Here is a 23,804-nt window from a genome sequence, read left to right on the forward strand (position 1 = left end):
CGCCTTCTCTTCTAGGGCATTGCTTGCGCGCTCCGTTGGCTTTACAGGAAGTAGGAGCTGCACCTTGGCTCAGTCCGGGTCCGGGCACCCCCGCCCCCTCACCCCCAAGGTCCATTCCCAGGCTGGGGGTTCCCGCCGTTTGAGGGCCGGGCCGTGGGGCGGCCCGCAGGGGCGACGTGCGTTCGGGAGTCGCAGCGGAAAGCGAGAGGGACAGTGGGTGGGAAAGGGAAAGGACGCATTAGGCAAATCTGATTCATCCCTTCAGACCACGTCCCCACAACAGGTAGGAACTTGGGAAGCGCCGGTGATATCGTCTTTTAGGTATTTCGTTTTAGAAAGTTAAAGAAGTTACTTGGCCACAAAGTACTAACTTGTGGAAGGCGGGGACTGTGGCACCTGACATAATAATGTAGTATTGTAACTGTTGAGAAAGAAAATGAATTCCCAAGGATATACATTTCTATCAGGAATATTATTACTAGACGCAGAAATAAGCTACGGAGGAACGTGTTCAAATATTTCAGAAAAAGGGGGAAGGAAATGGTTTTAAAAATATATTTATCAATTAATACCTCCTCAAATATGCAGGGAAACGAAGTAGGCAGCAAAAAACTCAGATCGGAAGGAAAGGGGGCGGTATAGGAGCTTTGGGTGTGTTTAAATTTGGCGAGGCATGGGGATTTCTTTCGGGAACTTTTACTCCTCGCCCGCCCCCTTCCCTCCCACTTCCTTGCTGATATATATACCTTCAAAATTCTCAGTACTTTGTATACTTTCAGCCGCCTAGGGAAACAAGCTGTACCTGGAAATAATTCACACTGAAGGTTAACTGGAATGTAAATTCATTGCCAATCTTAAAATATAAATGAAATTCATTCTAGATCCTATTCTCCAAAGAATAATTTAATTGAAGTAACACTGCACACTGCAGCACTGATGTTTTCAAAATAAGTTTAAGAAAATTCAGTTGAAAAGATGGGGAGTGTGTGTGTGTGTGTGTGTGTGTGTGTGTGTGTGTGTGTGTTCCACCATCATGGATTTTTGTTATGAACAGGATTCTAGAAAACAAATTACTGGTGAATTCCCACCCTATGATTAGAAGTTATCCTGTCAACATGCATGTATAGACGAATGTTTTGTACTTCCTGGTATGAATTCCGTGTTAGCTTTCATGATGAAGTTTATAAAATTGTCTGTCATCCTGTGTGATTATTTCTCCCAGCTACAACTGGTTGTCTTTGGTAGTTAAACAAAAACTTGAGTTTCTCTGCAGAATACCCCTAAGAGTAGGGTGTGATCACAGTTACCCAGAGAGAGATGCAGTACAAACAGGAAATAACCACAAAATGATTTAGTTTCTTTTATTATTATCATTTAATGTCTTTCTAAGGTCTTTCTCCCTCTCTAGACAGTAAGTTCTCTGAAGTCAAGGAACATGCTTGTTTTGTTCTCTATCATGTATTCAGCACCTAGTAGTACTTTGCATATGGTATACACTCAGTGACTATTTGTCATAGAACCTGAATCTCAGCTCCTTTGAATATATGTTCCATAAGTTAAAAAACAAGCCAACACTTTTGGATTAAGAATGTGGATTAAGTTGTTACTGCTTTTAATTTACACTGGGTCCCTTCTAAGAATTCTTAATTTTGTATCATGCTTATTCCAGGGGCAAAGTTCAGGGAGTAGATCAGACATAGGCTTCAGGGCAGACCCCCCAATATGTTTAAAAATAGTTGTGACATGCTTCGCAAAGTGGAACAATTATCCTTAATTATAATGCTTAGGTAGTCTGTTTGCTGGCTTAAATTTTTCATTTGAAATTATTACTCCTGTTCTGTACTTCCGGTTCTTCCCAGATAAAACATATATCAGAAGGGTAAAGAAGTTCTTCCGGGAGTTGGTAATAGCTCTATATGCAGATTGGCAACCTAACTGGCAAGATATGGTAGCTCTAACTGTAGTTAGGAGATTGCAGAAATTGAACCTGCTGAACTAAGGAAGTAAATGGCAGCCATCAATACCATTTCAACAGATTTTTTAACAAATGTTTTTTGTGTATATGAAATATAGTTATAATCAAACTATAAAACCTACATATGACACCTGTTTTCAAATAGGATATTCAAGGTTAGGTAACTTCATATCCTGACTTATTACTACTTTAGTATAAGAAAACTCTCTAAAATATGGAGATACTCGCTTTCAATGAATGTGTCATGAAATTCTCCTCTTGGTCACTTTTGGAATAAAGAAACTTTCTTTGCTTTGCAGCAGAGATTTGTGAAAGGATTTGTGAAGCTTTACACAGGTTTTAGTTGATCAAATGTAATTTCAAAAAGAATTATAATTGATAATTCATTCAAGCAGTTTGGAGTATTCTCATGATACATAAATTGAAGACTGGAGTGTTTCTTTAATCTATAATATGGATCTTATAGTTTCTGTTTGGGGAATTATGTATGATTTCTTGAGCAAACTGGGTAGTATATGCTGAAACAGGAAGCAATTTTATATGTTGCTAAATCTTAACTAAAATGTAATTTGTGGGACGCCTGGGTGCCTCAGTTGGTTAAGTGTCTGCCTTCCTCTCAGGTCATGATCCCAGGGTCCTGGGATGGAGTCCCACATTAGGCTCCTTGCTCAGCAGAGCACCTGCTTCTCCCTCTTCCTGCCGTTCCCCCTGCTTATTCTGTCTCTCTGTATCTCTCTCTCTCTCTCTGACAAATAAATAAAATCTTTTAAAAAAAGTAATTTGTGTTTTTTATAGCTGGACTGGTTTGTTTTTTGAGAGAAAAACATTGGACCTTTGGTAGTACACCTTTATTTTCTTAGGAAAACATAGCCGGTCAGAATAGGGGGGCTTCATTTATTCCTCTTTATTGCGAGGACTTTTCTGACTTACAACTTGAGAACTCTGGAAAAAACTACTTCTTTACTTTGACTGAAGTTACTGAATGGTAAAAGATGATGAATTAAAAAGCTAGCTGTGGGTTTTAATTTGATTGAGAGAGATGAGCCACACAGTTTTTCTTTAACTTAGTTTTTTTTTTTTTTTAAGCTCAGTTTTGACTAATTAATGGGAGAAAACTTGTAATTCATGGGTACAAATCACTGATGACTGAGTCATCTCTATTTGTATTGCTACCTGGCAGACATGCCTAGATTTTCTAAATCTTTTTTTACTTGCTTTTTATTTGGGCATAAAATAATGTTTTTAATTTTTAAAACTATAGAAGGAACCATTTAAAAGCCAAATGATCAAGAAGATTGATCATGTGACTTAGAGCAGTTTCAAACAGAGAGTTCCTCAGAACCCCCCAGCATTAGTAAATGTTTGTTTAAAAAAAAAGGTTTTCTTGGTCTAACAATTTTAGGAACTTATAGGTGGTGGTAGTGGGAACTTTAAGACATTAGTGTGAAGCAGAACACTATTTGGAAACTTGAAACCAGTGAGCCCACAATGATCACTATCATTCCTCAATTAAAAATTTTTGTGTTAATAGCATCAACTAAGGATAATGACTTACAAATTGGTAGTATTTCAGAAGTTTGCTTGGAGATTAGTTCTTTGAAATATGTCCATAGGAACGTGGTCATGATTAGCGGGTAGGTGTTCAGGTTAGCCTACAAAGGCTTAGTTAATCTATAAAGGACTTACGTGAAAATCACGGAGCCTAATCACATTATGTGGCAGTATTTACATGCGGAAAATATTTGGATTTGCAATTTTGATCAGGAAGAGCACATCTCTTATCTTTACCTCTATGCACCAGGAATTGTGTTAGGTATTGAAGTTATAAGGATTACGATGTTCCTTACATTAGAATTCCATGCATCAGACATTCTGCAAGTTCATACCTTACCTGGTGTTATGGGTGCCTGGCCTAGCCTCTTACCTGTCAGGCTCCCGTGGTTTCCAGTAGCCTACACTAGTAAAGAGGAAGCTTAGGATTCCAGGACTGGTAAATAGGAACTGGGGGTGGATGAGGTAATAGGCCCAACCTCTTGCCCCAATACTTCTCAGTTCAGGTAAGCTCCCTACTCCTACTTTTTTTTTTTTTACTTTTTATTTCTAAATAATTACAGATTCATAGAGTTAAAGATGTATAAAGAGGCCCTACCTGCCCCTCACTCAGGCCCCTCCAATGGTAGCATCTTGTATAACTATAGTACACTATCCAAACCAGGAAATTGATATTAATATAATACATTACAGCTTATTCAGAGAGGAGGGAAGACATTAGAATGTAAAGAATATATAAAAAGTATCAGGGGGTGCCTATATACTGGAACCTCTTATAACCCTATGCTTTATGAGAAAAAGTTTTTTAATGACAATAATAATATTGAGTACCTACCATATCCTAGGTGTTTTATGTACATGAGATATTTTATTATTGTTTTTATTTGTATTCCTACTATTTTTTTTAAGATTTTTATTTATTTGAGAGAGAGAGCATGGGGGTTGGGGGGGAGGGGCAGAGGGAGAAGCAGACTCCCCACTGAGCAGGAGCCCAATGCACCAACTGAGCCACTCAGGCTGCCCTGTATTTCTACTATTACAAACTGATTATTGTTGAGCAATTCTGTGGCAGGCAGTCTTCTAAGCAATTGATAACATTAAGTCATTAAACCCTTACAACAACACTGTAAGGCAAGTATGTTATTACTCACTTTACAGATGAGAAAATTGAAGAACAGAGATGATTAGTAACTTGTCCAAGGTCACTGAGTAAGTAGAAAAGCTGGCATTTGAACTGGGCCTAACACCAGAACCAGCACTCCTGATTATCATGGAGGCACATAAACTTCATAGTTCTTTTCAAGGTAGACGTTACCATTTCCACTTTTTAAATAAGGAACCTGAAGTTCAGAGAGGCTGAGCAACTTGCTCAAGACCCTACACAACTAAGAAGTGCTGGAGCCCCAGTTTGATTTCAGGTCTGAGTAGCTGTAAAACTCCCACTGTTTCTAGTTGACCATTACTATGGACTGCATGTCTGTGTCCTCCTAAAATACACGTGTGGAAACCTCATCCCCAACATAATGGTGTTTTGAGGTGGGGCTTTTGGGAAGTAATCAGGTCATGAGGGTAAAACCCTCATTAATAGGATTCATACCCTTAGAAAAGAGGCCCCCGAGAGATTCCTTCTGCCAACTGAGGTTAGTGAGAAGATGGGGGCCTATGAGGAAATGTGTTCTCACCAAATTGGCTACTGCCTTGATCTTGGCACTTTCCAGCCTGTAGAACTGGGAGAAATACATTTCTGGGGGTGCTTGGCTGGCTCAGCTGGAAGAGCACGTGACTCCTGATCTTGGGGTTGCGAGTTCCAGCACCACATGGAGTGTAGAGTTTACTTGAAAATAAAATCTTTAAAAAAGAAAGAAAGAAATTGGGGCACCTGGGTGGTTCAGTCGGTTAAGCATCTGCCTTCGGCTCAGGTCACGATCCCAGGGTCCTGGGATTGAGCCCCGCATCAGGCTCCCTGCTCAGCGGGAAGCCTGCTTCTCCTTCTCCCACTCTCCCTGCTTGTGTTCTCTGTCTCGCTGTGTGTCTCTCTCTCTGTCAAATAAAATCTTAAAAAAAAAAAAGAAAAAGAAATTTCTGTTGTTTATAAGCACCCATTTATGGTATTTTGTTACAGCAGCCTGAACAGACAAAACCACCATGCTGCCTCCCTGGCCTATAACACAGATCTCTCCTGGGCCTCTGTGATATTGTGGTTTATATTAGGAAACCATGGTCTTCCTCCATGGTTCCTGGCACATAACTCCTAAAACCTTTGTAATTTCCTACGTAGTAAGAGTTATAGGGGTATCTTTCCTTCTCAGCTTCTGAAATAGATCCAGAATGAAATGGGTATCTTTTATTATTCATAACTAGCCCCTTTCAACCACATCTGAGTTTATGTTAATGCAGTGACTTTTGGAAAGTCCCTAAGGATACTGGGGGTTGGTTGCCAGGGGAACCAACTGTGTGATTAGAGGGTTGGAAATTTCAGTCCTACCCCCACCCTCTGACCTCTGGGGAGGGGAGAGGGACTGGAGGTTGAATCAATGGCCAATGATTTAATCAATCATGCATACTTAATGAAGCCTCCATAAAAACCCAAAAAGGATGGATTGGGAGAGCTTTCAGGTTGGTGGACATGTGGAGGTGCTCCAGAGAGATCTGGAAGCTCTGTGCCCCTTGCCCCATACTTGCCCTATGCATCTCTTCCATCTGACTGTTCTTAAGTTATATCCTTTTATAATAAACTGGTAGTCCAGTACATAAACTGTTTAACTCAGTTATGTGAGCTGCTCTAGCAAATTAATCAAGCCCCCCCCCGGGGGGGGTGTATATAAATCTCTGATTTATAGCTGGTTGGTCAGATGTACAGGTGACAGCTTGAACTTATGATTGGTGTCTGAAGTTGGGGGGGTGCACAGTGCTCAGTCTTGGGGGGCTGAGCCCTTAATCTGTGGGATCTGACACTATCTTCAGGTAGTGTCAAAACTGAGTTAGATTGTAGGACACCCAGCTGGTGTCACAGAATTGTTTGGGGTAGGAAAAAACTACCACACATCGGTAATGAGAAATGAGAATAGTACTGTGAATAGACAGAAAACAGAAGAATATTTTTTTTCTTCCTAAACAGGCTCTAAAGAGGTCTAGTTCTGAAATGCCTAAGGCAGTGGTTGTCAACCTTTAGAGTGCTTTAGAACCAGCTGGAAGACTGAAAACCCAAATTGATGGACTCCATCCCCAGAGTTTCTAATTCAGTAGGTCTAGGATAGCATGTGAGGAACTGAGGTTTTAACAAGTGCACAGGCAATGCTGATGGCACTGCTTCCTGGAACATACTTTGAAAAGTACTAGATCTGGCCTTCTGTCTCACAGATAAGGTGGTTTCAGCCTAAGGTAATGACAATTAAAATAAGGATAAATAGGCTTCACAGGAATATATGTGATATTTCATACAATATGTCAAAATATTACACATGTAAAATAATGATTATATGGCTCTTACTAAAAAAATGTACCAAATAATGTTTCAAGGACAGAATTTACATGCTGGTAATAGCTAGTTCCATTTCACTTTTTAAATAGATTTATGCAATATTTTCCTGGGTTCCTTTCTGCTTTCAAGCTTTTCTCTTGAGTTTTCTCAAATGCCATTTTCTTGATGACATTCTTCTAAAAGACTGGCTCCATTGAGCCCGGGAAGTCTAGTCCAAGTTCCTTGTTAGCTTAAATCTCATATCCTCTGCCACTGCCTTCCTCCTGTGTTTCCGTTCTTGAGTCACTTCCCAAAGAGGCAAAACTTGTCTCTTAACTGTTCTTCCTCTGCTCAATTGCAGCCCATTTGCCAGGCATTCTGGTCTCCCTCTACTAGCTTCCGCCTTAGGGCCATGCCCTCAGAGTTAAGAGTCAGGAGTCGAGTCCCCTGCCACATCTGCACTGATCTCCAGCAACCATCTCTGATACCAACAAAGAAATGCCTAGTTTTCCATGGTTAGTCTCCCTGTTCAGGGTGGATTCCTTCAAAACAATGAAAAAAGAAAAACCTAATGGTGCTAATCTACATGTAGTTTCTTAAACTGAAAATATTAGGTGTTTTTTATTTTTTTATTTTTTTTTCTCCTAGGTTCTATGTTCAAACAGTGGCAACTTGTATTGAATAAACAGAATGTCTTTATGGTGTTTCTCTCATTTGCCTTCTCTCCATTCTCTCTACCATCCTCTGTTTTGTTCAAGAACAGTAAAAATTATTTCGTGTTCATGATGTCTCAGAGTTAGAAGACAGCATACATGTTATTTTAGGCCAACCACCTCGTTTGTGCTTGAATTCTCACTTCAAAGGTTTCATCAAGTGCAACACAGTCATTAATGGGGAGTTCAGTATTTCTTGAATCACAGCCCATTCAGTCTTCAGAGGATATCATTACAAATTCTTCATGTCAAACACGTGTATATATAATATTACTTAAAAAGTCATTGTGATATTTAAGGTTGAACCAGTTAAGTATCTTGGAGAATACAAAGGGCAAGTGCATTAAATAGAGGGACTTTTTCACATTTGTGAAAATGATAGATTTCTACCAACTATAATATCTTGCACCTATGTTATGGGTCCTGTTTTGAATTTTGAGAATAGGAGTGCTAGTCCGACTGATGAAAATCCTCATGAATATGAATGATTTTAATAACTTGAATAAAGACAGAACTGATGCCCTAAAACAGACAACTACCTTGGATTATGACATATGAGGAGGACTCTGATGTATTTATTAGTTGTTTTTATCTATTACTGAGCATAGATTATATATGACATATGGTAGCATGTATACACATATAATTCAGGAAAATGAGCTAAAAAATAATACAAGATAGAAGACTTGTAAGTACAGAAATTAGTCTTGAAATTCACAATACCTAATAGAATTTATCAGCTTTCTATTTCTAGTTCTGTCACTATCTTATACAAAACCCTGAAGTCTGTTGGAGAACACAAACAGCTTCAGCAGATTCTCCAGATGCCTGTAAAGTCAAAGGTCTGTAGCTCCTGGGGTGTTATTTAGACTTTGACCACTGATTACCTTATGATGGACTGCAGAAAAATATTTAACAACAAATCTTTTAATGTTTTTTTCTCACCCCTTCCCCCTTTGGTTGAATCCTGGAAACCTTTGTCCTTTCACTTAGTACTTATCCCAACATCATTAGGCCCTGTTAAAAGTTTTTGTTTTTATGACTAATGAAAATCAGAGCCTGGTAGGTATTAAACCATCTTACTTAGAGCCCATTAGGTATTAAAATGTCTTATTCTCTGGCCTTTTGGCTTCAACCCTAAGATCTGCCTAATCAAACCTTGATGTTCTGCATGGCAGAACATAAGCTACCATGCTGATCCCAAATTAGACCTCCCAGGTTTTTAGTTCTACTTATAAATAGAAACATCAGAGGAAGCATTTAACTTGTAGACAGATCAAGTCAACTAATAACTAATAATATTATTTGGTTACTTCAAGGATATCACAGAACCATTTAGAGGTAGAAAAACATCCATGCGTGGGTGGCCTAGGAGAGCTATTTAATCTAGATATAGGAAATCCCTTTATATTCTTTCTTATTTTTTTTTCTTTTGCTTCTACTTGCCACATGAAAAGAGGGAAAAATTACCCATCATTTATGTGTCCTGATAGTCATTATCACAGAACCTCATTAAAAGTAATTAAAATTTGCCACAGAAATTTCTTTTGAGAGCTACACATCTCTGTCTCATTGAATCTCTGCTAGTCCTCTTGGAGGCACTCTTGTGGCATGCGAAGTGATCCAAAGGGTACACCAGCAAATTGTTAATCTCAGCACCCTTAATATGCTAACTTCTTTTAGGAATAAAATTTAAACACACTTTGGATTGCCCTTATCACAAAGTACTGTTCTTATTACAATACCCAAAATAACAACAGAAGTAGGGTGGGGCAGAGATAGACAACATGTATATCTTTAACCACCTGTTCGTATGTTACCACTAGTGTAGTATATGTCTTAGTGTATATCATACAGTGTAATGTATGGTACAGTGTAGCATATATCGAAGTGTAAAGCAGAGTGTATAGCCAGGGTCAGCTTCAAGGGCATGCTGCTTATAGAGTCTCACAGGGCCCTGCCTGCACTTAGGAGGGCCCCACACTTGGTTTAATGCTCAGTTGTCACCATCTTGAAATTTTTGATTTCTTTACAAGGGACTCCACATTTTCATTTTGCACCAGGCCTTGCAAATTATGTAGTCTGCCACGGATAATGCAGTGTATATTCTTCTAAATACCTCCCTACCCACAACTTTTTAGCATGTATTCCTTCAATCTAAAAAAAAAAATCCTGTAAAATATTTCTATTTCAAATGTAAGTAAGTAATGTAAATATCATAGGACCATCCTATATATTCTAGTTTTGCTTTTTCATTTAATATATTAGGGATATATTGAAGAATACTCTCTTGTATGGATAAACTATAATTTATTTAACTCCCTACTGATGGACACATATGTCTTCTATTCTTTGTTGTGATGGTGAACATCTTTGAATGTACATCTTTGGTCACTTGCCTATTTCCCTAGGATCAATTTCTAAAAGTAGAATTATTGAGTCAAAGGGTATGGACATTTAAAATGTGATACATATTACCTGATTGTTCCTCAGAAGATTATACTAGGTTATATCAATCTAAATCCCACCAAGAGATTATAAGCACCATGGTTGCCCCCCGTTGTTGCCCCCCATGTTAGCATAATAATTCACCTTCACCTCTGCCGATCTGATATTGCTGGTATTTATAATGGCATTAACCTGAGTTATTAGATCACTAGGATATCATTGATTCTGCTACTATGGAATGGAAGTTTATTGAATCAAACATCAATGCACCTATCAAAGTGACTACTCTTTAGGGAGAGATTTGGTAGAGATCTCCCTAGCCACCTATTTGAGGCACTCTAAGCTCCCACCTTTCTTTCAAAATAAGGGTATTGTGTTCCACGTGTAACATTCAAGGATGTTATAAGTGCTCAAACCCTCAGGACACTGACCCTGCTATTTTTCTGCTCTTAACCTCCCTACCTTTTAAAACCTTTTTTTATTTTGAAACAATTTCAGACTTTTGCTCAAGTTGTGAGAGACTAATTCACAGAATTTTCATATACCCTTCACCCAGATTCCCCAAATGTTAACATTTTACTACATTTGCTTTGACATCCTCGTTCTTTCTCTGAACTCTCTCAAAATAAGTTAAAGGCATGATGCCTCTGTACCCCAAATGTTTAAGGTTCATTCTCTTATAATCACAGTGTATTTATCCAAATCAGGAAAACTGATTCAAAATAGTTATTTATACACATTATTTAAATTTCATTAATTTTCCCAATAATTTTCTTTATAGAAAAAGAAGAAAAAAATATTCTGGTTCAGGATTCAAACCAAGATCACACGTTACATTTAGTTGTCATGAGCCCCCAACCACACATATTTTTTTGTTGGCATATTTTCCTAGATAAATACTAGGCTGATGTAAAAAAAAAACTTTTTGGCAACCTGGATTTAAAAAACCTGGTTGGTTAGCTTTTTTTCTATTTACATGTTTTAAAGTAAAGTTGCTTAAAAAGGAAAAATAAGATCCAAAAGTTAAAGAGGTGAGACACTGACTATAAGCAATAGAAATTTGCAGCAGTAAATCATTAACTGTAAAAAATGAAAATTTCAAAATGCTTTTATTGATGCCCTAGGCTTTTGAGAAAAGCCTTCTCAGGGCCTTTCTAAAAAGACTGCCACATTTGCTACTGAGTACTGAGGTACTGAGTACAGGTACTGAGAAGTCCTATTTGATTATATACACATAAAATGACCTCTTAGTTCCTAGAGAGTCTAGGGAGCAAAAAAAAAAAAAAAAAAAGAAGTAGATGTAATGAGAAATGACTAACCTCTGGAGACAAAGTCAGTTGTGTTCTCAGTAGGAAGACACTAAGCAGCTTTCTTTTGATTTTTTTTTTATTAAAATCTAAATAATGTGAGTTATGTTGATTGAGTAAATCAAAGCCTTAACTATGGTTATCACACATGAACAGACTTCCTGAGGCCCTGAGGATTTTGGATAGTTCCCATCAGTTGACCTGAGAGCTTCTACAACTTAAAGGTGAGTTCATAAAGAAAGTGCAGATGGGTATTTTACGTATTAAACATTCAAAAAGTGATCACTGCCTGTTAAATGGTATTTTAACCACCTTGAATGAAAACTTATTAGGCTATTACATTTTCCATTTTACAAATGGGGAAGCAGAGGCATAGAAAGATACAGCAATTTGTCCAAGGTCACACAGCTAGTGGGTGGCTGTGAAACTGAGGATCTCAAGGGAAGGCGTATAGGGACCAGTGTGTTAAGTTTAAAGCCACAAACTCTCAAAACTGACCCATTTGTTTCACCTGGAGGCTCACGGTGAGGAAAAACGGTTGGGTGCACAATCAAAATTCAGCCGGATAGGAACAGTAAAGAAGGAAAAAGAAGGTCCAGACTAATGTGGGAGAGGGAAATACTCAGGAAACCTCGAAAAGCAAACTGCCCTATATTTCACAACCACAGTTATAAATACTATCTGAACCAGTCTTCCTTCTTCAAGTTCAAGAAACCTAAATTCACATAAAAATGAGCAACAGAAAGATACCAAGGTCTGATGGCATTTGAAGTTATAAGAAAAAAGAATAAGGAGTGTAATAACATCCATATAGACAAGAAAAGCGTACCTGAAAGACATATTCGAGAAGGCAGGTCCAAAGCACTATATTAGTTCAAAATGAGGTTAAAATGCATGAAGAAAATTATATAAGAAATGAAAGACCAAAATAAATTAGAATTCAAAAAGGAAGTGAAAAACCTCAAGAAAGAATCCAAAATTAAAGTAGCAGAGTTAAAGTGGCCTCCTCAAAAGCCTGGCTCCAGGGCTCCTGCACTTTGGACCCAGCACAGGCCTCCTGGGGCACCTGCCTCTAGGTTTATTAATAAAGGTGCTAAATCCTTTACTTTTAAAAGTGGCCTTAAAATATTTTTAAATAATGAATGTGGAGTAATTTTAGTAAAGATGTTTATTTTAAATAAAATATGAACATTTTGTTTTATTTCATGGCTGCATCAGTAGAGAATTATAATTTTAATCTTAGGCCCTGTCGGTTCCATCCAAAGACTGTGGCGCCTTCCTATGCTAAATGCAATTCTGTGAAAAGTGAGTAAATTTTTTGGAAGCCAGAACCGTAAAAGTGGAAACAATGTCAATTAATAAATGGCAGCAAATGCCACAATATATTATGGAGACATTATGTAGAAACTCACTTGAAATTTATTTGAGCAATCTTTTGTAACGTTATATTGCATTATTATGAATTGGAATTTTGCCATCATAAAGGTGTGAGGAATATGTTTAGGAAAAGAATGCTGTTAGCAGAAGAACTGAATGGTAAACTTAGAACAATTGTTCTCAGGGTGGGAGACCATGTGCAATTTTAAGACTATGAATATCTCTTTCCTAATAGTTTTTTTTTTTAATTATTTATTTATTTATTTGAGAGAGGGTGAGAACCAGAGAGATCACAGAGGGAGAAGGAGAAGCAGATTCGCCCCTGAGCAGGGAGCCCAATGTGGGGCTTGATCCTGGGACTCCGAGATCATGACCTGAGCCAAAAACAGATGCTTTTCGGCTTACAAGAAAAGTAAGCTTGATAAAATCTGTTCAGTTGGTGGATGAGTTCTACTGTGAGAAGGCACTATAATGGAATAGAGTAAAATCTGACATAATGATATAGACCCTGACGTGTGTGTGTTTGTGTGTGTGTGTGTGTGTAAAGTGAACACCAGAAGTGGATCGGTGCAGACTCACTATATTCAAATCACCATGGTAGATTTTCCAAACTAAGTACACAGGTCAAGCACATCCTGCCCTAACTGAAAACCACAAATATGAAATATTAAGGGGAATTGGAGAGATATGTGGACTATGTGCAGAGGTTATGTATTCTAGTGTAGATAATCCAGGGAAATTTTCCAACCCCTAAATTTTGTTACACAAAACATCAAGTTAAATGCATGTTGAAAAGTCTTAAAGGAAAACCAAAGGCTTTGTCAGCAAGTTGTTTTTAAGTTCCCCATAACTGGTTCCATTACTCTGAACCAGCTGAAGGAGAAAGAAAATGTTTTTACTGGATTTTGATGAACATAGAGGTCCTAGACTCTGATTTGGACTTCTCCAGAATAATTTCAGATCCAATCTTTGGATTCCTGAGTGGGCCTTTCTCACCAATAAAGGAATGAAGGTGAACTAGATCTCTTTGCCCCCTATTCATAATAAGTTAATTTACTAGTACAGCTGAGCCACACATGAGCACAGATGACATTAATCAATTTATCTGGGTTTCATGTCCAGGTTGAATTTGGACCCTGGACTCCAGGTGAGTTGTACCTGCTTTGTTTCCTAGCACCTTAACCTCAGAGCCTAACACAGCCAATTCTTTCTCACCCAGTGGCTGAATCCTTTCAATACTTGTCCAGTTCTCTGCTCTAAAAAAAAAAGAATTGTCACTGCTCATGGCACATTCACTGGAGCTTGGAGGTTAAGAAATGAGACAATTTAACTCAATTTGACTCAGCCCATTTTATTTTTTGTTAGCGGCTTTAACAAAAAGTTTGTTGGGGTGTGATCAAAATATCTGATTAAAATGAAATTTGAATCTTGAAGAGTCCAGTTTATTCTTGATACCATGACCCTGGGAATACAGAAAGTTAACTTGTTCTTATTGACTATGTAGACATTCAGCTTTGTTTTTACATAATACAATAATTTTATAGTAAGAATATTAGGGGGTGCCTGGGTGGCTTGGTCAGTTAAGCATATGCCTTTGGCTCAGGTCATGATCCCAGGGTCCTGGGATCGATCCCTGCCTTGTGTCTGGGCTCCCCGTTCAGTGGGGAGTCTGCTTGTCTCCCTCGCCCTCTGCCCTTCCCTCCTGCTAATGCTTGCTCTCTCACGCACCCTCTCTCTCAAATAAAAAAAAAAATCTTTTTTAAAAAAGGAATATTAGTAAGTTCTAAGGAATTTTGGGGAAAGCACTATCTCTAAGGTGGAAACAAAAACACCCTACTTAGGTAGTTTTTAAAAAATGTAGCTGTGTTTTTTTTTTTTTAAGTTGTGTTTTGTGGTTATTGTAAGGAAATAAATAATGCACGTGGTAAAAAGACATAAAGAAAATCAAACAGTAGGGAGTTACCAAGTAAAAAATAAATCTTCCTCCCAGGTCTGCTCCCTAGTTTCCCTCTGAAAAAGACAACAGTTTCTGAAGCTAAGGTTGATGAGCAGGTGGTGCATTAATCCTTTTGCAACTCAATCTTAGTCTTTCAAAGACTTTAAAAAACCATGTTGGGCTATAAACCTTAGCACTATTGGAAAGAGCCACACAGCACTGGTTTCCTGAGAGTCATAACTGCTGTTGCTTACATGTGAAGTGGATACGATCCACAGTTTACAAATCATTGCAGTAAAAATTAGAATGCCCTGTTGTGGATCGTTGATAGGTACCGTTCAGATTACAATTTAACCATGCTAAAGAAACCAAGCTATGGAAATAAATGGTAATAAGTGAAACATGCATCAGAGATTTGAAACAATTTCATTTTAACTTACGGTTTATGGAATATTCCCCATCCCTCAGTTTTATAGAATCTGTTTAAAGTAATTGTTATCTTTGATAGAATAGGAGTTTTCAAAGAGATAGGTATATTAAAGATAAATCCATTCTCTATTTTTATAAGCCTAATTGTAAATGTTTATCTTTTCATTAACTGCTTTTTGATATATATTTTCTTCACATAAGAAATTCCTTATCTTGGGGTGCCTGGGTAGCTCAGTCGTTAAGCGTCTGCCTTTGGCTCAGGTCATGATCCCAGGGTCCTGGGATCGAGCCCCACATCGGGCTCCCTGCTCGGTGGGAAGCCCACTTCTCCCTCTCCCACTCCCCCTGCTTGTGTTCCCTCTCTTACTGTGTCTCTCTCTGTCAAATTAATAAATAAAATCTTAAAAAAAAAAAGAAATTCCTTATCTTTTCATGGTCAATACCTGCTTGTCTTTGATATCTGAAAACAACATTTCTAAATCATGGTGAATATAGTCTCCCTTTACAGTCATTGCATTAAGCTACAATCCTAGAGAGAACATAGAATAGATATTTTCTGTAAAAAAGTTATGTATGTTCTAGATTATTTTTTTGGTTGTATTTTGATAGCCCAGAACCCAATATTTTGTTAGTATGATCTGAGTTATTTTCTTCCAATGCATTTCTCTTAACACTTATCTATACTGAATTTGCTTGTCCTATTTCTGCATTTTTACAGCTATTATTGATCTTAACTATGTTTTACCATCCACACTATAAACATTCCTTTCTTTATCCAGCAAACATTAATTAAATATCTACCATGGCTCAAAGTTGGATAAGATATAGTGTCGTTTCTTTTTTTTTTTAAGTATTTTAAATTTCTCCCCTCCCCCCCTTTTTAAGATTTTATTTATCTGAGAGAAAGCAAGAGAGAAAGAGAGTGAGCACAAGCAGGAGAAGGGGCAGAGGAAGTGGGAGAAGCAGACTTCCTCCTAAGCAGGAAGCCCGATAAGGGCTTGATCCCAGGATGCTGGGATCAGGACCTGAGCTGAAGGCAGAGGCTTAACCGATAGAGCCACCCAGGCACCCTGACATAGGGCCATTTCTAACAGCCTCACGATGTTTGGCTTGAGAGGCCAACCCTCTCATGGAAAAGCAAAACGCACTTGAATGAATCAATTTTATAAAATGTTAATACAGAAGATACATTCACAATCTGGACACCACCCACCATGGATATCACAGTGAAACGTATTAATAATGTTGTCAGAATAAGCTTTATTCTTGCTTAAGAGAAATAATCACTTGTTATCCTCAGATAATTGGACAAGAGCTTAGGAATGTTCTTCTGGTACATTCAAAAGAGCAATGTTTGGTCATTCATGATTTTAATTTGTGTTCTACAAACTCTGAAAGAATTGTTCGGTCCTAGTTTGAAAAGTTTTACTTTTTGGTGGTTACTACATCAGTAAGAGTAACTGGGGATACTTCACTTGTTTAGTACTAACTTGCTAGAGTTGATTATGGAGAACATTGCCAAACGAAGATGGTGTCATTTGCATTTCCACTCAGAAATAAATTGTAGAAAAAGTCCAAAGGTTGCTCTGTAACATCATGGTCTGCTTCTGTAGCATATATACTCTTACCTCCTGTTAAGTCATATTTTGTATCGAAAAGCAAAAATCATGTGTTTCAACTGCTACCTAATCACTACAATCTTTTAAAATTGGCATAATGGGGTGATGGGCTTTAAGGAGGGCACTTGATGTAATGAGCACTGGGTGTTTTATGCAACTGATGAATCATTAAATTCTACCCTGAAATTAATAATACATGATATGTTAACTAACTTGAATTTAAAGAAAACAAAACAAAACAAAAATATTACCACTACCACCACCACCAGGGGCAAAAGAAAGGAGCATCTTACATCTTTTAACTGAAGCCTCTTGAACTTCTCCACAAACCTATTCCCATTTAGTTGTTCCTTTTATCAGTAAGTGGTAACTCTGTCCATCCAGTTGTTCATGCTAGAAACCAGTTGTCATGCTTGAAAATCCCATCTCTTCACACCCAGTCAGTGACCTTTCTACTTTCAAAATACTTGTTGCATCTGTCTACCTCTCTCCATCTCCATGGTCATTGCCCTAGTCCAAGCCACCAAGTATCTCTCTGGATGATTGTGAAAACCTTCTCACTGGCTGTTCCCTATCCACACTTGCCTCTTCTCCAGTCCAATCCTCAACAGCTATGAGAGTGACAGTTTAAAGAGAGATCACATTATGTTATTTGTCTTGGTCTGTTCTGGCTGCTATAATAAAATACCCCAGACTGGTTAGCTTATAAACAACAGAAATTTATTGCTCACAGTTCTGGAGGCCTCCAAGTCCAAGATCAAGGCCTTCTGGTGAAGGGCTTCTTCCTAGTTTATAGCCGGTATCTTCTCACTGTGCCTTCACATGGTTGAAGGGTTAGGGATCTCTCTGGAGTCTCTTTTCTACAGGTACTAATCCTATTCAGGAGGGTTCACGACCTAATCATCTCCCAAAGTCCCCACCTCCTAATACCATCATCTTTGAGGGTTGGGATTCTATATATGGATTGGGTGGAGGGGTGACCATAGCAATCATTTCTCTGCTTAAAATCTTCAAGTGGCTTCTCATTGCCCTTAAGATAAAAATTTAAAATCCTTAACATGACCTTCCAGGTCCTACATAATTATTAGTCATTTTGACCTCTTTCTCACCATGCCCCAGCCATATAGACCTCCTCCTCCTTCCATACCCCTCAAACTCTTTCCCATCTCAGGACCTTCTTACGTGTTGTTTCTTCTGCTGCCTTGTCCTTTCACCACTTCTTGGTGGGGAAACCCTTCCTCAGGTCTCAGCCTGAATGTCACTTTTCCTTTAATCCTGATTCCACAGACTGGATTGGATTCCCTGTTATACTTCTTTCAAAGTGCTCTGTTCTTGTTCTTTATAACAGTCACCGAAAATAATTATGTGGTTATATGTGTAATTATTCATTCAAGGTCCATCTTTCCCACTATTATAAACTCCATGAAGGCAGAGACCTCACCTGTTTTTTTTTTCACATTTTATTCCAAGTCCCTACAACATTTTCTAGCACAATAACTGTTCAACAAATATTTATTGAAAACAAATGAGGGTTGATACCCAAACACAGTAGAGTTTAGTTTAGGAGTGTTTTAGTATTAAAAATGAATCTATAATCAACTCAATCAGTAAGAAACTAATCAATTAGTTATCTTTTCTGAGCTTTGATAGCCATATATTATGGCCTAGTCAGCTGTGTACACATCAAATACCCCTGTCTTATTGAGTCGAATACAAATGTCTTTTTACATTTCTGTCCTTTTATTTTTATTTTTATTATTTATTTATATACATTTTTTTAGTGAGCGTGCACAAGCAGTGGGGGGGAGGGGCAGAGAGAGAATCATAGGCAGGCTCCATGCCCAGCTGGGCTCGATCTCATGATTCCAAGATTATGACCTGAGCTGAAATCATGAGTCCGTTGCTCAACCTACTGAACCACCCAGGCGCCCCTCTTTCTGTCTCTTTTAAAGTAGTCACAGAGTCTGTCTTGTCTGGCCTTTCATTGGAAAGGTTTTTTGAATCTCTGAGAAACTTCACCATGCACCCACTTCTCTCTTGCTGTGGGTCTGGCCAGCATGTTTTCCTCCACTGATGCTAACCTCTCTGGGCAGCACTACCTGACAACCAGGGAGGGAGGCACCTTGTCTTGCTCTTAGACTCCACCAAGACTGTTCCAATTATTGCTTGTGTCTTGGTTCTCAGATGTAAATCCACATACTGCTTGCCAGTGATGTTGCTACTGCTGCTGCTTGTGATTTCCATTCACCAGTCTTTCTTTACTTGTTCTCAGGGTCATGACATCTCACTATCTGGAAAACTATTTTCATTGGAAATTATTTTTCCTCTCTTCCAGATGATTTGAAACATTAACTAAAATGGTCCTAACATCCTTTGGGCACCACTGTGATACTTCTTCCGTTTTTATCTCTAAGCCAGTTCCCTATTGCATAGGGCAGACTGTAAGGAGACCCCATGATCTCTACCTGCTGGTATTCATGTCCTGTGTAATCCCCTTCCCTTGAGTGTGGGTGGGATCAGTGACTTGCTTCTAACCATCAGAACACAGTAAAGGTGATGGGATGTACTTGGTCACATGGGTATGATTACTTACTAGGGTTGTAACATCTATCTTACTGGAAGACTTTTATTGCAAGCTGCTGTGCTGTGAGCTTCCCTAAGGAGAGAATCATCGAATAAGGAACTGATGGCAGCTTCTAGCCAACAGCTAGCAAGAAATTGAAGATCTCAGTCTGGCATCCTGAAAGGAACTAGATGCTGCCAACAACCACTTAAGTGTAGAAGCAGATCCCTCCCCAGTCAAGTCTCAGGTGAAAATCCAGCTGTAGCCAACATCTTGATTGCATCTTGCAGAGGACCCAGTTAAGCTGTACTCCAATACTAAACTCACAAAACAAAGATAATAAATGTGTGTTAAGACACTAAATTTATAGTAATATTGTTATGCAGCAATAGATCATAGATGTACTAGAATACATCTATCCTTGACTGAAATGCTTTTCTGAAACACTATTTTCCCATCCATTTTTTAATACCTTTCAGCATGGAATTTGGTCATAATGAATTTTCAGAAAACATATTGTAGCTTCCTTTTCCTACATGTAATTATTTACCTACAAAAAAAATGTCTAATCAAGTATGACTTTTGCCTTAAGAATGCTTAGAATTATTCCTTCTGTGCCCAGGGATCACATATATGCACATATTCAGATGTAATACCTTTTATAATTGATTGCATCAGTTCCTGTCTCAAGGAAGTAGGACTGCAGCTACTCCTTCCTTGATAAAACCTCTATCATGAATAGGACAACTCCTACTCTAGCACAGTGTAATCTAACACAATGCCATTTATTGAGTGTACAGTCTAAAGATATTTCTCTGGAAAACTGGTGTCCGAATGTCTGGTTCCATACCATGTATATTATATTAGCAGTATGTCTGAATTAGAATGTATCTGCTCCTAAAAATGGCTAGATGTATAAGGGTAAACTGTAGGTTGTTAGCACCATCCAATAGAAATATAATGCAAGCCACATATTTAATTTTAAGTTTTCTAGGAGCTGCATTTAAAAAGGAAAAAGAAAAAGGTAAGATTGATTTTAATAATATATTTTAAACCCAAGATATCCAAAATAGTATAATTTTAATGTGTAATCAATGTAATAAAATTAATGAGATATTTTGTTTGTTTTTTTAAGTGAGTCTTTGAAATTCCACATGTTTTTTACATTTGTAGCACATCCATCTCTATTTAGACTAGCCATGTTTTACATGCTCAATAAACATATGTATCTTTGGGGCACCTGGGTGGCTCAGTCAGTTAAGCATCCAACTCTTGGTTTCATCTCAGGTCATGATCTCAAGGTCCTGGGATTGAGCCCCTTGAAGGGTTCCGCTCAACACGGAATCTGCTTGAGATTCTTTCCTCCTCCCTTTCCCTCTCCTTCTGGCCCTCCCCTTGCTCTTTCTCATGCTCTCTCTAAAATAAATAAATGAGTAAAATCTTAAGAAAATGTAATACACTAATGAATCGTTGAACACTACATCAAAAACTAATGATGTACTATGTGTTGGCTAAAATAATTAAAAAAACATGGAGTGTGTATTGAACAAGTACAGCTTTAGAGCTCTACATAAGCATGTTAAACCACAGACATAATAACCCACACAAAATTCTGCGTAAGGCAGCTGGATTCTTTTGAATTAAAAATGCATATCCTAGGGGCACCTGGGTGGCACAGTTGGTTGAGCGTCCAACTCTTGGTTGCAGCTCAGGGTGTGATCTCAGGGTCATGGGATTGAGCCCTGCATGGGGCTCTGCGCTCAGCACGGAGTCTGCTTAAGTTTCTCTCCCCCTCTGCTCCTCCCCGCTGTGCTCGCTCTCTAAAATAAATAAATCTTTTTAAAAAATGCATATCCTATGTACACATGTAAATATAACAAGATCTGAGTGGGTAGGCAGGCATGGATCAAAGAAGGGAGTCATAGTAAGTACAATGATTTAATAGTTATACAATGGACCTTGGCATGTGCAGATTTCATACCTGCCCAAGAGTGACTTTTGTGAATTTCCTGTAGTTCTTATAAATTTGCTGTGGTGTGAATCTGAATTGGCCTGACTACAGGAGCAATCCCTTTGCCGGGGTGTAAGCCTGTCCAACCTCCCTTGTCTGTATTTCTCTACTTATCTCAAAAGCACTAATGTTCACTAAAAGCCTGAAGGAGTCAGTTAATTTTTATCATTTATGTTTGTGGCACTTTAGGGGAGGTTTACATATATAGTGGAACATACAGACTTGGGGTCATACCCATGCTAAGACTGAATCCTTTGCCAAAGTCACATCTTGATGGAGCTATGAGGATCTTGTAAGACTAGATTAGGTTCTCCTGTCTGATCCCATTTAAGCAAAGTCCCCATGAAATATCATACTTCATTTATTGAAAGTTTTCTTTATAGCATATTGCAATTTTTCTTTCTTTTCTAGATATTATGCTATCTTAATGATATTCGTTAATATTGCTTAATGAGCCAAAGAGAAAATTCTTACTCTTAATAAATTATTCCTTTGAGAAACTTTCCATTTTAAAGTTCCGTGAAGGAGGAACAAAGGACCTTTACCTGAAGATATTTAAGTACTATTCCATCAGAGACAACTGATTTTTTGTCATAGAGGGCTAGAGTGTTTCTCAAGAATTATCCAGACTTATGGCTCCACCTCTTTCTCCTTGATGTAAATGAACCATATTATGAATATTTCTTAAATTTTAGTAGTAAGTATGTGTGTGTTTATTATATTTTAAATAGCCTTTAAATAGTTTATAATTTTTTTTTTTTAAAGATTTATCTATTTATTTGACAGAGAGAGACACAGCGAGAGAGGGAACACAAGCAGGGGGAGTGGGAGAGGGAGAAGCAGGCTTCCCGCGGAGCAGGGAGCCCGATGCGGGGCTCGATCCCAGGACCCCGGGACCATGACCTGAGCCAAAGGCAGATGCTTAACGACTGAGCCACCCAGGCGCCCCTAAATAGTTTATAATTTTAAGAAATTTTGAGGAAAGATCATTCAACTTGTTCTTTGATCTCTCTCCATTAATACAGGGTTTCTCCACCCTTGGCACTACTGACCTTTGGGCCAGATAAGTCTTTGTTTTTGATGGCTGTCTTATACATTGTAGGATCCTTGGCCTCTGCCCACTAGATGCTAATTTCTTATGTTCAGCCATTTCTGTTCCTACAGTCATTGTTTATTTGGGGCCCTCATCACCTCACCTAGATTCCATTTCAGTCCCTGAACTAGTCCATATATTCAATATCCTACCTTGCTAATATACCCTCCACATTGCCATAAATGAAATAATACCAGGCACCTGGGTGGATCAGTTGGTTAAATGTCCAACTCCTGATTTTGGCTCAGGTCATGGTCTCGAGGGTCGTGGGGTCAAGCCCCAAGTCAGGCTCTGTGCTCAGCAGGGAGTCTGCTTGAGATTCTCCCTCTCCCTCTGCCCCTCCCCTGGCTCACTCTGTGCTCTCTCAAATAAATAAATCTTTAAAATAATTAATAATAATAATAATAATAGTACCTACAATTTATTTAACCTCTGCTATGTGCCATGCAAGTATGCCTTTGCTCATTCATTAACTCTCGTCTGACATGATGAAACTGAGAACAGAGAAGTTAAGTGACTTGCCCCCGATGACACTGCTAGTGAGTAAAAGACAAGATTAAAATTTAGGTCTGCTTAACATCAAAGCCTGTGATTTGTAGGTTATCACACTGCCTAAATATAATGTCTTCCTAAAACATGAGTGAAATTTGTTTCTTCCTTTTCAGAAACTTTCCGTGGCTTCCAGTTCAGGCAACATGACCTGTCTGTTCCTTTAGGCATCCTGCTCCTATAAGTATTTCCATGCACACTGTATTCTTATCTCACTAGACAGTGACCATTTTGCCAAATTTGCCACACATATTGGTGTATTTATGCCTTTGCTCAAGCTGTTTCCTCAACCTGAAATGCATTTTCCATCTCTTTTTCTTCTCTAAAATTCTAATCACTGTTCACAATGTAGCTCAAATATGTGTTGTTGTTTTCTTCCCTGTGAAACCTTTCCCGATATGCCCAGGATGAATTGTTTCTTCTTCACTCCCATAGCACAACATTTGTTACATATAGCTTCTATATCGTCCTGTTCTATTGAGGACTTTCCTACATACCTGTCTGTAAATTCCTGGAAGGTGGGGATCACTCCTTATTTACATGCTGCCCCATCCAAAAAGATTGAGGCGACTAACTAGAGGCTTTCTCTTTGTAGCTCTGTATTTCCTAGAACACATCATATAGGAGTTTTTAGAAAACACTCACACGGCTCGATAAAAATTGGTTGAATACATGGACAAGTGAATGAGTGGATACATGACAAAATATTTATGAGTTCTTTCCCTGACTATGTGCATTATACAAAGTTTAGAAAATACAGGGAAAAAATAAGT

The 23,804-nt window shown here is 38.3% G+C and overlaps 1 long non-coding RNA gene across 1 annotated transcript; it reads left to right on the top strand.

The window, feature by feature from the left end:
• Positions 1-225: 225 nt before the first annotated feature.
• On the top strand, positions 226-19,552 carry LOC113917971. Its single transcript, XR_003518400.1, has 3 exons — positions 226-283; positions 11,611-11,678; positions 19,438-19,552. It is a non-coding gene; the product is annotated as an uncharacterized LOC113917971 (long non-coding RNA).
• Positions 19,553-23,804: the final 4,252 nt, after the last annotated feature.

The sequence above is a fragment of the Zalophus californianus genome, chromosome 1 (genome assembly GCF_009762305.2).
Source record: "Zalophus californianus isolate mZalCal1 chromosome 1, mZalCal1.pri.v2, whole genome shotgun sequence".
Taxonomy (NCBI): domain Eukaryota; kingdom Metazoa; phylum Chordata; class Mammalia; order Carnivora; family Otariidae; genus Zalophus; species Zalophus californianus.